This window comes from Podarcis erhardii, assembly GCF_964252035.2.
Source record: "Podarcis erhardii genome assembly, chromosome: 7".
In the NCBI taxonomy this organism is placed as follows: Eukaryota; Metazoa; Chordata; class Lepidosauria; order Squamata; family Lacertidae; genus Podarcis; species Podarcis erhardii.
The window spans coordinates 39,395,680-39,408,925 of NC_138511.1; the positions used below are offsets into that span (position 1 = coordinate 39,395,680).

The window sequence follows — 13,246 nt, forward strand, 5'->3', positions numbered from 1 at the left end:
ATATTGAGATTGCTCCCTTAGGCATAGGCAAGTTGGTGAGAGCTTCTTTAGAAATTGCAGAAATATTGGATGGGGTGTTTTCGAATGCGGATTATGTCATGTGTTCAGGGACTATTTAAACAAAGCAATATCGACAATCATTCCCTCTCCTGATCTTATAAATAAGCATTCAGGGAATCCTTGTGATGATGAACGCTTGACAGGGGAGGCTTGTAACAGCCTACTTCTTGGCCTACTGCAAATTATCGTTTTAAACCAGAGTTGGCATAAATGAATTGCTAACACATTTGACCCTTTGCGTCTCCTAAAAAGCTTGCCATTAAGGTCTGGAACAAGCAGGCCAGTAGCTGTACGTAATGGCAGATAACTAATTGCTCGCTTGAAAAATATACTCTCCTAAAGGGGCTTGAGGTTCCAAAGCAGGTCAGAAGTCAGAGGGATGCTCCCTCTGTCAAGAACAAAATAATTCTAGCAAAAGCCACCCCTCCTTCCAAGCACAGCTGCCGCAAGAGCTACTGTAGGCCAAGATATTTTGCCGCCTGAAGCCAAGGAAAGATAGTGCCCACTTCTATTTTATGCACAAAAGTCAACTACCCTAGCAGATGAACCTTATAGCAACCACTGTGTTGGTGGTGCAAAATCCTACTCTGCAACTAGAGAGCCCCAGATTAGCTTAGGTGGAGGGCAGGTCACAAAGCACACTATTCTCCAACAACTTGCCACCATACCTTCATCCCCTGAAGGCAACCTCTTCCCTCTGCTTAATGTTAGAGCTGGCCCTGACTCATGTTATCCTAAAACATGAATACAGGGTGGGGAAGAGCTTATCCTTCACAGTTGCTGCAGAGACTAATGTCAGTGTTGCAGATCTGGAAAGCTCCTGGGCTGAAGGTTGGAAGATAACCTAGTGAGCTAACGTGGCCTGATATTCTTCAGAGATCTCAATCTGGGTATTCCATGGACATCAACTATATAGCAGAGAAAAAAATCCATGGACATCAACTATATAGCAGAGAAATTTGGTTCCATTCACATTTGAAGGTGAGCCTACCCAATCTGCACTTTCTGAAACAACATGCCATCCATCCTTCAAAATTTGCATTAGTAATTTCTGCAGTAGATTCTGCAGCTCTCCTGCCAAGCTATGTGTACAAAAAATGCATGTAGTAGGGTAAGGTGTGCACCCAAATGCATATATTAGTGAAAGTAGCATACACACACCCATGCATTATATTAGAGGAAACTCTTTTGCAAAAATGAATGCATTAGGCAAAATTGCATACTAATGTGTATATTAGGAGAAATTCACACGGAAATGCTGTTGAATTTTCAGGAGGCCTGATGTGGAAATTATACTGCCTTTGTGACTTTTTTCATATTATTTCTTTCTTGAAAACTACCCTGGGAATGCATAATGAAAGCTGGTATAGAAATCCCTGGAGCTGGGATGGGAAACCTTTTTCCTTCCCTTTGGGGCAACCTTTAAGGGGCCACATGCCAGTGGAGGGTTGGGCCAGAGGCAAAAACAGGCAAAGCGGTGAATGCAGATTTGGCCTTTGCAGAGTAGCCTAGTTTCTACATACACTCACACACCCTTCTCGATCCTCCATCCAGGGAAGCAAGAGGCATCGTCAGAGTTGAAGGATGCATTTCAACCAGGCAAAGACACTCAAGGAGGGCACTCAAAGTAGTAAGGAGTATGGTCTGGGGAGAGGGGTGTGTGGTTGAGGAGGGGGTATAGTTTGGGGAAAGGCCCCAGGCCCAAATAGAGAGGCCTGGAGGGTTGAATTCAGTCCCTAAGTTCGATATTCCTCACTATAGACATAGGGCAAAATTATATAGAGAGAGAATATACGCTTAGAGTTTTGCAAACCCAGCCAGTGAGCACATGGTAGCCAAGAGAGAAGTGCTTGATGACCCTAAACATGCCCACTCATTTCTAAGTTCAATGGGACTTGCTCTTTAATAAGCATGTGCTTAAGATGCAGTCTTGGTGGCGAGGCTGTAGCAGCTCCAAGACCTGAAATTTCTGTTTCTGAAGCAATCAACCTGGCTCTACCCACAAATACTAAATTTAAGGCTATGTGTTTATAAAAGGAAACATTCAAGCATGTTCGTTTATGGTGGTCAGCCGTGTCTCTAAATAAATAAGACCTAAACAATGCCGGTGACATTTTCAGCATCGTATCCACCCAACAATTTTTCCCTCCCTGGGCTTTAAGATGGTTTTTTGTTTTCCAGGGTGTATTTTTCCCTTTAAAAAAACACACCAAAAAACTCTATTCTAAACACCTGCCTTAGGACTCCAAAGCCCTCTTAATTCATCTCACATTTCAGAAAGGCCACCGTTATTACAAAGGTCACATAAAGAACAGGTTGGGCCCGTTTTACAGAAATTTGTTGTTTCTTATTGCTGCTTCTGCTTGGTTGAGTCGCAGTTCATAATGTCGGCTGAAGAGCAAAGGACTGCATGCTGGAAATGATGTGCAGGAAAGGATGTCTTGGGGTGCACCTCAATTGCCTTGTGGTTTAGCATTCTATAGGGCAGGGGTAGGGGAACCCCTAAGCGCCTCTATCTGGCTTCAGCCAACCTCCCCACTGCTCTTGCTTAGCACCCAACTTGAGAGTTTTTGCCTCTCTGGAATATGTCCTTCAACTCTGATAATGTCTCTCGTTGTCCTGGGTGGAGGATAGAGAAGTACATCTAGAAACTAGCCTACAGCACAACGGTTAATTTTACATCCATTACTCTGGCATGTGCCCCCAACCCAATGAAGGCTGCCCAGAATGGAATGTGGCCCTAGCTGTAGAAGTGCATCCTGCAACAATCTTTTGCAGCGTGGATTACTCCTGTTCAGGATTTCAGCCAGCCAATTATTATCTTTTCCCAAGATGTTCCATTCCATTCCTTCATCACCCTTGTTTTTCCACTCCCAACAGCCAATCAGTTGTTGCGGGCAACTGAGCATGCTCAGAATCTTCCTGGCTGTCTTGTGGACCTGGGTGTGTTTCATTCAGTGCCTTCTTTGTAGGAAAAAATGTGCCAGTACTCACCAGGTTCATAGAGATACATCTTCCTCCACCACCTCTCTTTTCATAGGGTGTATCGCCAGCCCCTCTGTCAGGGAACTGCCATCAGCTCAGGGGCGAGAGGGGAAAAGCCAGATGGATTACAGAGAGCCCCCAAAGATTATGGGAAGCAGCACCTCCTCAGCAGAGGAGAGTAACCACGCCTCCAGTGGAGAGGAGATTCTGGGCTCGGAGGAGGCGAGGCGGTGCCAGGACACCTTGCCTGAGCAAAGTGGGGAGGAGAGAGGTCCTCCGTTACCCACGCCCTCCCTGCGCAGTAGGCTTCCGCGCCGAGAGGGGAAGCGCAGATTGGGCATCAAGAAACTACTCTGCTGGGGAAGGTTTAAGGACCGCCCACTCACAGATTCTGCCAGTGAATGAGCGAGCCACGGAATAGTGGCGCTCTGCATGGTGAAGGGTTTTTGGCACCAATAACAAGGCTTTACAGCCGACCAGGGAGGCATTTGCCTGATTGCTCTCGAGTAACCCCCTGATATCCTTACACCCTCCCCCAATGTCTGCCACCTGATGAACCAGACAGCCAGCTGCCTGCCCTGCCCTGTCCTCTCACAGAGACCGGGCTGTACTGCACCTGCATGGCCACCCAGCTGTGCATGTGTGGTTTCACAGAGGCTGCACACACATGCCCCTGAAAGTTCCAGGTCCAGCCCAGCCTAAAGGGTGGAAAGTCAGTGCCTTTCCCACTGCCTGCACTGTGGGTGCCTCTGAAGCCTTGCCCTGTTGTGGGGCTGGGAAGGGCAAGGGGATAAAACCGCTGATGCTTGCCTTTCCACCTAACCAGTCTTTTCTTAGGAACTGGGTGCAGGGGGTGGGGGGTGGGGGAAATGGTGTTGGTACTGCGTACCATTGAGTATCACCAGAAAAAGAGCACTGCTTTCATTCATAGAGGAACCTTGAAGAGAGATTTCCTGGTCTTGCATTCTAAACATAAACCCTGAGAAATAGGGAGATTTTGTTTAGAGCTGCCCAACTTGAGGAACGCTGTCTCATGGAATACTCACTCCATTCTCTTGGCCAGATCATATGAGTGAGACCAGCGTCAAAATCTGGGCCTGCTCATATACAGATCAAGCCGTTCCCCCATGGCTTGCTCACATTTTGATGGCAGTAAACTGCACCAACTGTTTGTTTGAATAGGCCGGATGCCTTACAGAAATAGCAGGTTGTTCCTGCCTTATGGCAAGCAGACAGGAGCCCATCAGCTGTTGACAGACAGCAGAGGCTAAATGCAGCAGTGACTGCTGAGGGACTCAACTTCCATTGAGCTGTTTAATCAGTGCTATGAATGAGCTCTGTGCTGATCCTTAAAAATGAGAAGCAAATCTTCTCTCGAAAGCTTCCTGGCCCCCTAGTGCTATTGCTGTTTATTTTTTATTTGGACTCAATATTATCTTTAGCGTTGCTTACAAAATTCTGCTCATCCAACTTCCTACCAGGATTTGGGGATTCTAAATTGCCTGGTCTTGCTTGTGAAGCAGCAATGACCAGGTTAGCAGTCTTCTAGTCCTCCAACTTTTGATTTCTGGGTACTGATATAGTCAGTTGAATCATTCCACTGTGGATTTCAAGGCAGGTCCCATCTACACCATGCATTTAAAGCAGTATCATTCTATTTTTAAACAGTCATGGCTTCCCTCAAAGAATCCTGGGAACTGTAGTTTGTTGAGGATCATGGGAGATGTTTGGAGACTCCTATTCCACAGAGCTAAAATCCTCAGGGTGGCTTAAAAATCTATTCTTATTCATAGGGAACTCTGGGAATTCCAGTTTTGTGATGGGAATTCTGAAATCCATACTAAAATTATGATTGAGGACTTATTTTCACATCAGTTTGCATTGAAAATGAATGTGTAAAACTGAGCTTAAGATTGGAAAAAATGAGAAGGGAGAAAGAAACCAAAATAAATTTGCTCATTCCTGTGTCCAGCCTCTGCTTTAAGACCCCAATGAGAGAGTGAGAGATCACCTTTCTTCTAGGCAATTGGTTCCATTGTTGAGCTGCTTGTACCAGAAAAAGGTTTCTTCTCATTCAACCAAAATCTACCCTCCGCCACTTCAGCCCATTAGATTACACAGTAAAAGAAGCCGAAACAAAGCTTACAAATTTCTACACAAACACACACACCCAAACCTCAAAGCAACTGATCCCTTCATGATCTGACTCAGCTTCCTTTGTACCTGTGAGTATGTAATAATAATAATAATAATAATAATAATAATAATAATAATAATAATAAATTATTTATACCCCGCCCATCTGGCTGGGTCCCCCCAGCCACTCTGGGCGGCTTCCAACAAAACACTAAAATACAAAACCTATGCCAGTGATTACCCCAAGCAGCCAGCAAGATCATTCATTGCAGGTCTCTAGCAAAAGCAGAATTTAAAATAAAAACAGCCCTAATGTGTGCATATGCTACAATGGCAAAAAGCCTTTGGTTTGACCACAGCAGCACCAGCTCTGTTTTGCCTAGTTTCTCCAGGTAGCATGTCAGGCATGCACTGTAACTTGTAATTGATGCATCAAGGTTACTGGCTGCACCTGAGACCCTCCAACCCATCCACCCCCACCTCTCTCCTTCTCCCCAGGCTTGCAAGTAAGTGCTATGTTCAGGACCATAAAATGGATCAAAACCACTTTGGGTGCCACATCGGCAATTGTTTTAAGAAAGCGAGGGGAAAGTTATGAATCTGCCGGCACTAAATCTTGACTCCCAATTGGTTGAGTGTCTGATCGATGCGCAGTAAATCCTCAGCATGCTTAACTGTCTCTTAGAATATAGAACTCATCAAAAGTCATCACCATCAATGTGTCCAGCGATGCTTTAATTCAAAGTTACAACCACCACTGCAACTTCGCAGGCAAAGGGGAGCGGAGGTGCAAGGTCTGTGATCATGCTTCCTCTGGGAAAGCAGCACTAATGTTCAAAAACTGCGAACTCTGACCTGTGGGGAAGAGAAGGGAGAGGCTTCCCACCTCCCATCTCTTCCCTTCCTTTGTTAACCAGGTATGTCTTGTTCACCACTTTTTTAAATGTTAACCTGTTTATAAAAGAAGTGGCTGGTGGAGGGTGGAATGGTGTTGCCCACCTGGCTTCCCAACAGAGAGCTTTTGACCAGATTAGATTGTCTTGTTTGTCTTAGGCAAGCTACTCTGGGAGCCTGTAAAGGCTGAAGATCAGGTAAATAAATAAATAAAAATTGAATAAAATGGCAGCTACTGTGATTTCAGCACCAAGGTGATGCTTGCTTGACTTACACTCATCTCCTCTTAAGTGTCATAAACAAGCAATCCCAGAAGCAGGTTTGAGCAAGTGGGGAAGGAGAAGGTTGAGAGGACTGGAGTGGGGCAGGGATGGAAGTGGTTGCCTAGATCAGTGGTTCCCAATTAGCTAAGCACTGAGGACCCACTATTTTTCAAAAGCCAAGCCACGGACTCCCTACTTTTGAAAATGTTGATAACTCTTATTTTAGTTACCTTTGCAAAGTGATTTTTGGAATAAATTGTGGAGTGGACCCTAAAAAGCAAAGGATTTCTGGTATACTAAAAAACCGACTAGGGCTGAGCGATATCTGGTTTTCAGCATGGTTATATATCAGCAGCTAAGCATTGTGATATTCCGATATGCCACGATGTCTGGAATTGGAGATCAGGCGTGGGGGTGAGGGAAGGAGAAGCCACAGAGATCAGGTGGGTGGGGGGAGAAGAGGAAGCGAAGTTACCTCCATGGTTTGAGTGGGAGGGAGGGGGAGGGGGGATGCATCAAACTGCCAACAGTACGGCAGCCAGCGGTGGCAGCCAGTGAAGATGAATGCCCACTGTGGCTGCTGCTGCTTTCCTGCTGACTGAGAAAAGCTGCTCTGCCTCAGTGCCAGGGGAAGATAGTTCCACGCTGCCTTGAAGTGAGGGTGATCAGCTGCCCTGGTCTCCCTCAGCTTGAGGAAAGGCATCTCAGAACAGCAGCGTTATCAATTGGGATCATCGTGCAATATTGTTGGTACCTTGAAATCGGTTGCCCTGCTCTCCCTTGCATGAGGAGCAATATTGCTGCATATTGCCAGCTCAAAATCATTCTTGCAGTATGATTTCAAAACCAATTTTTACCAATATGTTGAAAAAATCACACAGCACTAAAACAGACCAAAAAAATTGTGATATTACCATGCAAAAATGACCCAAAAAAAAAGTTTGGAGGAGGCAAGGGATGGGGCTGTGGCCCCCCTGGGTGTGTTCTGTGGACCCCCAGGGGTCCTCAGACCCCTAATTGGGAACCACTGGCCTAGATACGGTTAGACCTCTGGCTTGTTCTAGGTCCCTACAGCACACATGGCCACTCAGAGAGTAGGGGAAGGAACATAGCTCAGTGGCAGAGCATCTGCTTTGCATGCACAAGGTCTCCAGTTCCATCTTCAGTGTCTCCAGATAAGGCTGAGGAAGACTCCTGGAGAGCTGCTACCAGTCGGTGTGAACAGGACTGGGCTAGATGGGTCTGATTCTGCATAAGGCAGCTTCAAGTGTTCCTATGATATCAGCCCTGCTTCTGGCTTCAAGGAGATAACTTCAAGGCATGCTTGAGCCTTGGACACATGTACCCCCACTTTCTTCTTCAATAAATAAATGGCTGGACCCCAGTCATCCTATAGATCCCATGACATGATGCCCAACTGATTCCAAGAAAAAGCTTTGAATCTATTCTAGAACTCCCTCCAGTTGTTCTTCCCTGCAGACAGACACCTTCCCTGTTCCCTCCCTATTCAGGCTTTGTGAGAGCAGAACGGAGTATGCCATCCTCTGCAGATCCAAGCTGCCTTCTTATTTTGGCTTCTTTGGCTGACTTTTACCTGCCTTATCCTCGCACTGCAGCCTCTGCGAGTCTCTCGGGATTTCTTTCGTCTCCTTGAGTTGAGCATTCATGTCTGAGTGAGTTATGCTCCTCTCACTGGTAATTTTGCAGCTTTATTGGATTCCTTCAACTTCACTCAGTAAATTCCAGCGGCTATCAGGAATGGAAGGCATGCAGAGCCCCGACTGAGGATTTTATTGACTCATTGAAGTCTAGATAATGCTGTTTATCCTTTTCCAGCGACAGCACAGGCATGTGAAGTGCAGCAGCTTAGCTGAGAGTCACCAGCAGAAATCATCAAGCAGCCCCTGCCTCCTCTTTCCAAGACCTCACAACTTCTGACGAAAATTGGTATGTAAGCATGTCCTCTCACCATGGATCCCAACAGACGTCCTTTTCATTATGATGACTTGTGCTCATGATGTTATTGCGGAAGTTATATGCAGTCTCACTTTCAATACAATACTTGCAATAGTTTTGGGCTGGACATAACAGCTTCATTTCCAGTGGGCATGTCCTATAGCTTTCTGCTGAAATCTTGTAGGTTTTTATACTATAAATCTTTATACCATATTTTTTTATATACGTTTACTTTTTCTCCCATTTTTGCTGTGCTACAGAGTGCAAGAATGACCCTCCAAACAGAAACAATAAAATAAAGAATTTTGAGATGCATTGCAGAAAAACTAGCAGGCTGTGTTCAAACCCGCATTGGCTGTGCACTCACTGTGTTTCCATTATTATTCCATCTTTTCTCTCCAAAGATCTCAAGGTGGGGTACATGTCTCTCCCCCTCTTCATGCAATCCCCACACCAACCCTGTAGGGTAGGTTTGGCTGAGAGACAGTGACTGACCCAAAGTCATCCAGCGAGCTTCACATCCATGGATTTGAACCCTGTTCTCACAGGTCCTATTCCAACACACCTACCTCTACACTGGCTCACAGTCCATTTTCATACAACAACATTATTATCCAAAATGTGCATGTATTCTGTACTTCTTTTATATAAGAAAGGTGTGTTGCTTCTCAAACCAGCTTCACACTGACTGGAGTCCTTAAGCCATTCCTATGCATAGGATAAAGACATCCCTATCTTGTCAGCACTGCCTGGCATCCATACAAACAGAAACTAATGTGGAACTAATTAAGTTGTGCTGATGTGAACTGCTGGGGGGGGGGAGCTGTGAAATGCACTGGGCCAGGGGGGCAGGCAACTTCCCTGTTCTAAGGCAGTAATGTGAACACCTCCATAATGTGGCATGAAGTGTGGACAGTCCAGTATAAACCCACCACATATTCACTATTATTACATCAATGGCATGTTGCAGAATGCACCCGCAGAAAAACCATCCATCTGGAAAACACCATCAATCTGCCGTTTCGAAGAGGATTAGACAAATTCCCTGGAGGATAAGGATACTAAAGGCTGCTGGGCATGATGACTACACACCAACTCTAGTATCAGAGATGTCTCTGAATACCATTTTCTGGGGAACTAGAGTAGAGAGAGTACTGTTGTGCCCATCCAAAGTTGTTGCTGAACACTGGAAGATTCGGGGCAGGTAAAAGGAAGGACTTCTTTCCACAGTATGATGTTTTAACTGTGGAATTCACAGCCTCAGGATGTAGTGGTGGCTGCCATCTTGGACTGCCTTTAAAAAGCCCTGCCTGGCAATTATGGGGATTGAACCTGGAACCTTTTTCTGCATGCAAAACGGATGCTGTTGCATTGAACTTTGGCCTGTCCTGATCAACATGGCTATGATAAGCCTGCACATACTTTACAATTATTTGAGTACAAAAATATTGGAAGACATGATGTTTCAAAGCAATTAAAATAGATAATGCTCAGAAAAGAAAAGAAAAAGGAGTTTAGACGAATTCGTGGAGGATGAGCCTATCAGTGGCTGCAAGTCACAACAGCTGCATTCTCTGTCCATTGCCAGAGGCAATATGCCTCTGAATATAAGTTGCTGGGAATCACTGGCAGGGAGAGAACTGTGGCCCTCAGGTCCTGCGTGTGGGCTTCCCATCGGCATCTGGTTGGCCACTGTGATAATAGGATGATGGACTAGCTGAGTTTTGGGGCTGATCCACCAGGGCTCATAGGCTGCTTTTCTTTTCTTTTTTGCCCAGATACTGTACCTTTTATAACTGAATGAAAGACAGACTATCAACAGGTGCAGTGCAGGGTTGTAGTGATGAAGGAAATCTACTTGCTATGCAGCTGTTAGAAACACAAAGCTCCTGTCCGTGAGCACACAGGGATGGGGGGCTGGGGAGATGGCAACCCTAGGTCAGACTTGCTACCTAACTCGAGTGAAAACCTTGAAGAATGGTCTCCGTGTTTCATTCCGTGTCCTCTGAGGCCCACAGCCAGTCAAACTGAGCGGAGGGCTGTGCTAGAAAACCTAGCGAAATCGGGAGTGAGCGTGATTTATCACGTGAGCGGGGAAAAGTATATTGGAAAAGGTGACCGGCCACGTCCCCAGGTTGCCTAAACAGACGGAGAATGAGTGCTGCAGATACGTCTGGGTTTTAAATGCCGATTTGCTGGTCTCATTAATCTGCTAAATTACCCAGCTCAGATTGCTTTATGCGTAAGCATCGCATCCAAACAGGCCATTTTGCATTAGCTGCCATCAGAAAGAGGAAACAGCCGCAGAGGAACAGGGGGGAAGCCACAAGGAGAGACTTATTGGCTGCAAAAAGAATCCTTAATAAAATCCTTATACACCACTGTTCCCAAGAACCGTTTTGGCGTGTGTGTGCTGGTGTCTAGTAATATCTACTTCGGTCCTCTGGTCAGACAACATTTGTTCTGCGTCAGCCAAAACCCAGTGCCAGCAACAATCTGGGGTACAGTCTTATAATTAATAAGCAGGTATTCACAGAGCCTGACTGACTACTCAGAGTTAAGCATAGCATAGGATCCGTTGATTAGGAGCAGAAGCTAAGGGAGCAGGGAAAATCTGGCACCAGAACAATCTGAACCACATTTCTGAATATTAATCCTGGAATTATTTAGGACAATTGTTTTTCGTTTTCTTTTGGGGGAGTTGTGTGTGTATATTTATAATGAATTGATGCAGACAGCAGAACATTCTTGTCACATCGACACAATTAGCTGGCTAGCCTCAGTGTGCAGTGATTTGCTTTGATTATTTAATCGATTTTCTTTTCGTCTCTGTTTTTTAGTAAATCTACCTAAGCCCTAATGAGACCTCCCTAAATTGATTAGATGCTCTGCAATTTCAGCCTAGTTTACACATTATTTCGGAAAGCTGTCAAGATCCTGTGACTTTCATTTCATTGGATTTAATGATTGCTGGGAAGGAGAGCGAAGGGAGAAAAGGTGTGCATTACAGCCAGATACAATCGTTTTTGTCAGTGTGATCCTTTTAAGTGCAATTCAATTAAAGTGTTATTCCCTAATTTTATTATTGTGCTAGCTTGAGTGCTAATGCTAGCCACCAATAAAGCAACAGGTAGATAATGGTATACAATTTAATTTAACTAATTGGAGTTTAGTGATCTAACATGCTTTTCATATCCTAATTCTTTGAATAATCTTTGATTTTTGCATCTCCTACAATTTTTTTAATGGAAGAGGGCAGGCGAAAACATCAGTTACATTTCAGATTCAATTATCGGTTAACATCTGCCTTTAACAGCGAGATCAGTATGCACACGAATTCCCATCTATTACCTGCTCCATGCATCCATTTCCCATTGTCTCCATGTTTGACCTTGAAATTAATTTATCTAACTGTGCTTACATTCCTTATTATGTTATCTCCAGTCTTGTAGGGCCAGAAATATTTTCACTGACTGGATTTTGGCAGAGTGACAGTGCAGAGAGAGTCAACCACAGAGAGGAACGTGTTCCTCAAGCAAGAGAACAGAAGTATGTGGGTTTCCCCTCTTCTGAATAGAAAATGTGGTGTGTTATTTGCAAGCACACATAGAAGCCCTCAAGTGGAATTTTGCTTTCAATTCCATCTCTTGTCAGATTTTTATTTTTATTTTTGTTAGGGGGAGTATCTCTGTTTATTTTTATTTCAAGTGACTTTCTTTGCACAGCCATTGCTGCCTTGTTCAATGCAGTTTGATATCCTGGCTGTTTTTTGTACAAGTATGTTTCTATTGCAGCTATATTGCATTGTGGGTTAAAGTATTATTTTCTTCCCATGCACCTTCTCCAATCCTAAGTGTCTGACTCACCTCCTTTTGCTCTGATTGGCTCCAATCAACACAAAAGGTAGGAAGACTTCTGCTCAGTGCCTACAAAGCTCCCTTTCACAATGATTGAATGACTTTTGGATTCTGGAGACAGGGACCCTGTCTTCAACTCCCTGTCCTCCTAGGCCACCTCTAGATGAGAATACAAAAATTGCTGGTCATGTATCCTTTCATATTATGGTTACTACTTATACTCTTAGTATAAGAGTATCCTTTCATGTATCCTTTTCATGTATCCTACTCTTAGTCGTCATTCAAATAGAAGAACTTACCAGGAAAAAAACCTTTGGGTGCTTATTTCAGCAGCATTTCATACGCACTGTGCTCTCAAAAGGACTCGATGGCCCTTGTGGTCTCTTCCAACTCTATGATTCTATGATTCTATGATTCTAAATTCTTTTTCTGTCTTTCAACTTAAGTGTTCACTGACTGCTCTTAATGTGTGCAAAATTCCTTCCTGCCTCCACCACTGTGTCAACACCTGTCCACAATTTCCTCTGGAGCAGCAAGGAAATATAGCAAAGCTGAGCTGAACGTTACAAAGTGATTATAATCCTATTGTCTCTCCTGACCTTGAATGTGGCAGCATGGCATGATCTCTGTTTTTCTCGCTGCGTGCTTTCAAAGCACTGCTCAGATTATTGGGGGGGGAGGGGACACAGGGAGCCATAGTAAGATCCACTAGGTGAGAAGTGAGGAAGCTATGACCCTCCAGATGCTGTTGAACTACAACTCCCATCATCCCTGACCATTGGTTGTGCTGCCTGGGGGTGATGGGATCTGGAGTCCAGCATCTGGAGGGCCACCAGTTCCTGCACTAGCCCCCACATCCTGTGTCCTCTCCCAGATATCCTCTCCCATAATCCATCTAAGAACAATCACCAAAGGGTTGGGGCTCATCTCACCTGCCTCCCTATTGTAATTAAAGCACTGCTTCACTCTGGATCGGCTAGGAGTTGGCCATGTTGAGTGTTGCTGGTGGAAGATGGCTTTTAGACTCAACCATTGTAAGAGCTATAATGATTTCCTCCTAGCTTTTAGACTCTTTATGTGGGGAATCTTTCTTCT

At 44.8% G+C, this 13,246-nt stretch overlaps 1 long non-coding RNA gene across 2 annotated transcripts; it reads left to right on the forward strand.

Moving 5' to 3' along the window:
- The first annotated feature begins 7,858 nt into the window (after positions 1-7,858).
- Positions 7,859-11,843, forward strand: LOC309347765. 2 transcript variants are annotated; one of them, XR_014159028.1, is made up of 3 exons: positions 7,859-8,033; positions 8,175-8,285; positions 11,739-11,843. It is a non-coding gene; the product is annotated as an uncharacterized lncRNA (long non-coding RNA). The 2 variants fall into 2 exon arrangements; XR_014159029.1 differs by lacking the exon at positions 11,739-11,843 and adding an exon at positions 11,135-11,179.
- The last annotated feature ends 1,403 nt before the right edge of the window (positions 11,844-13,246 follow it).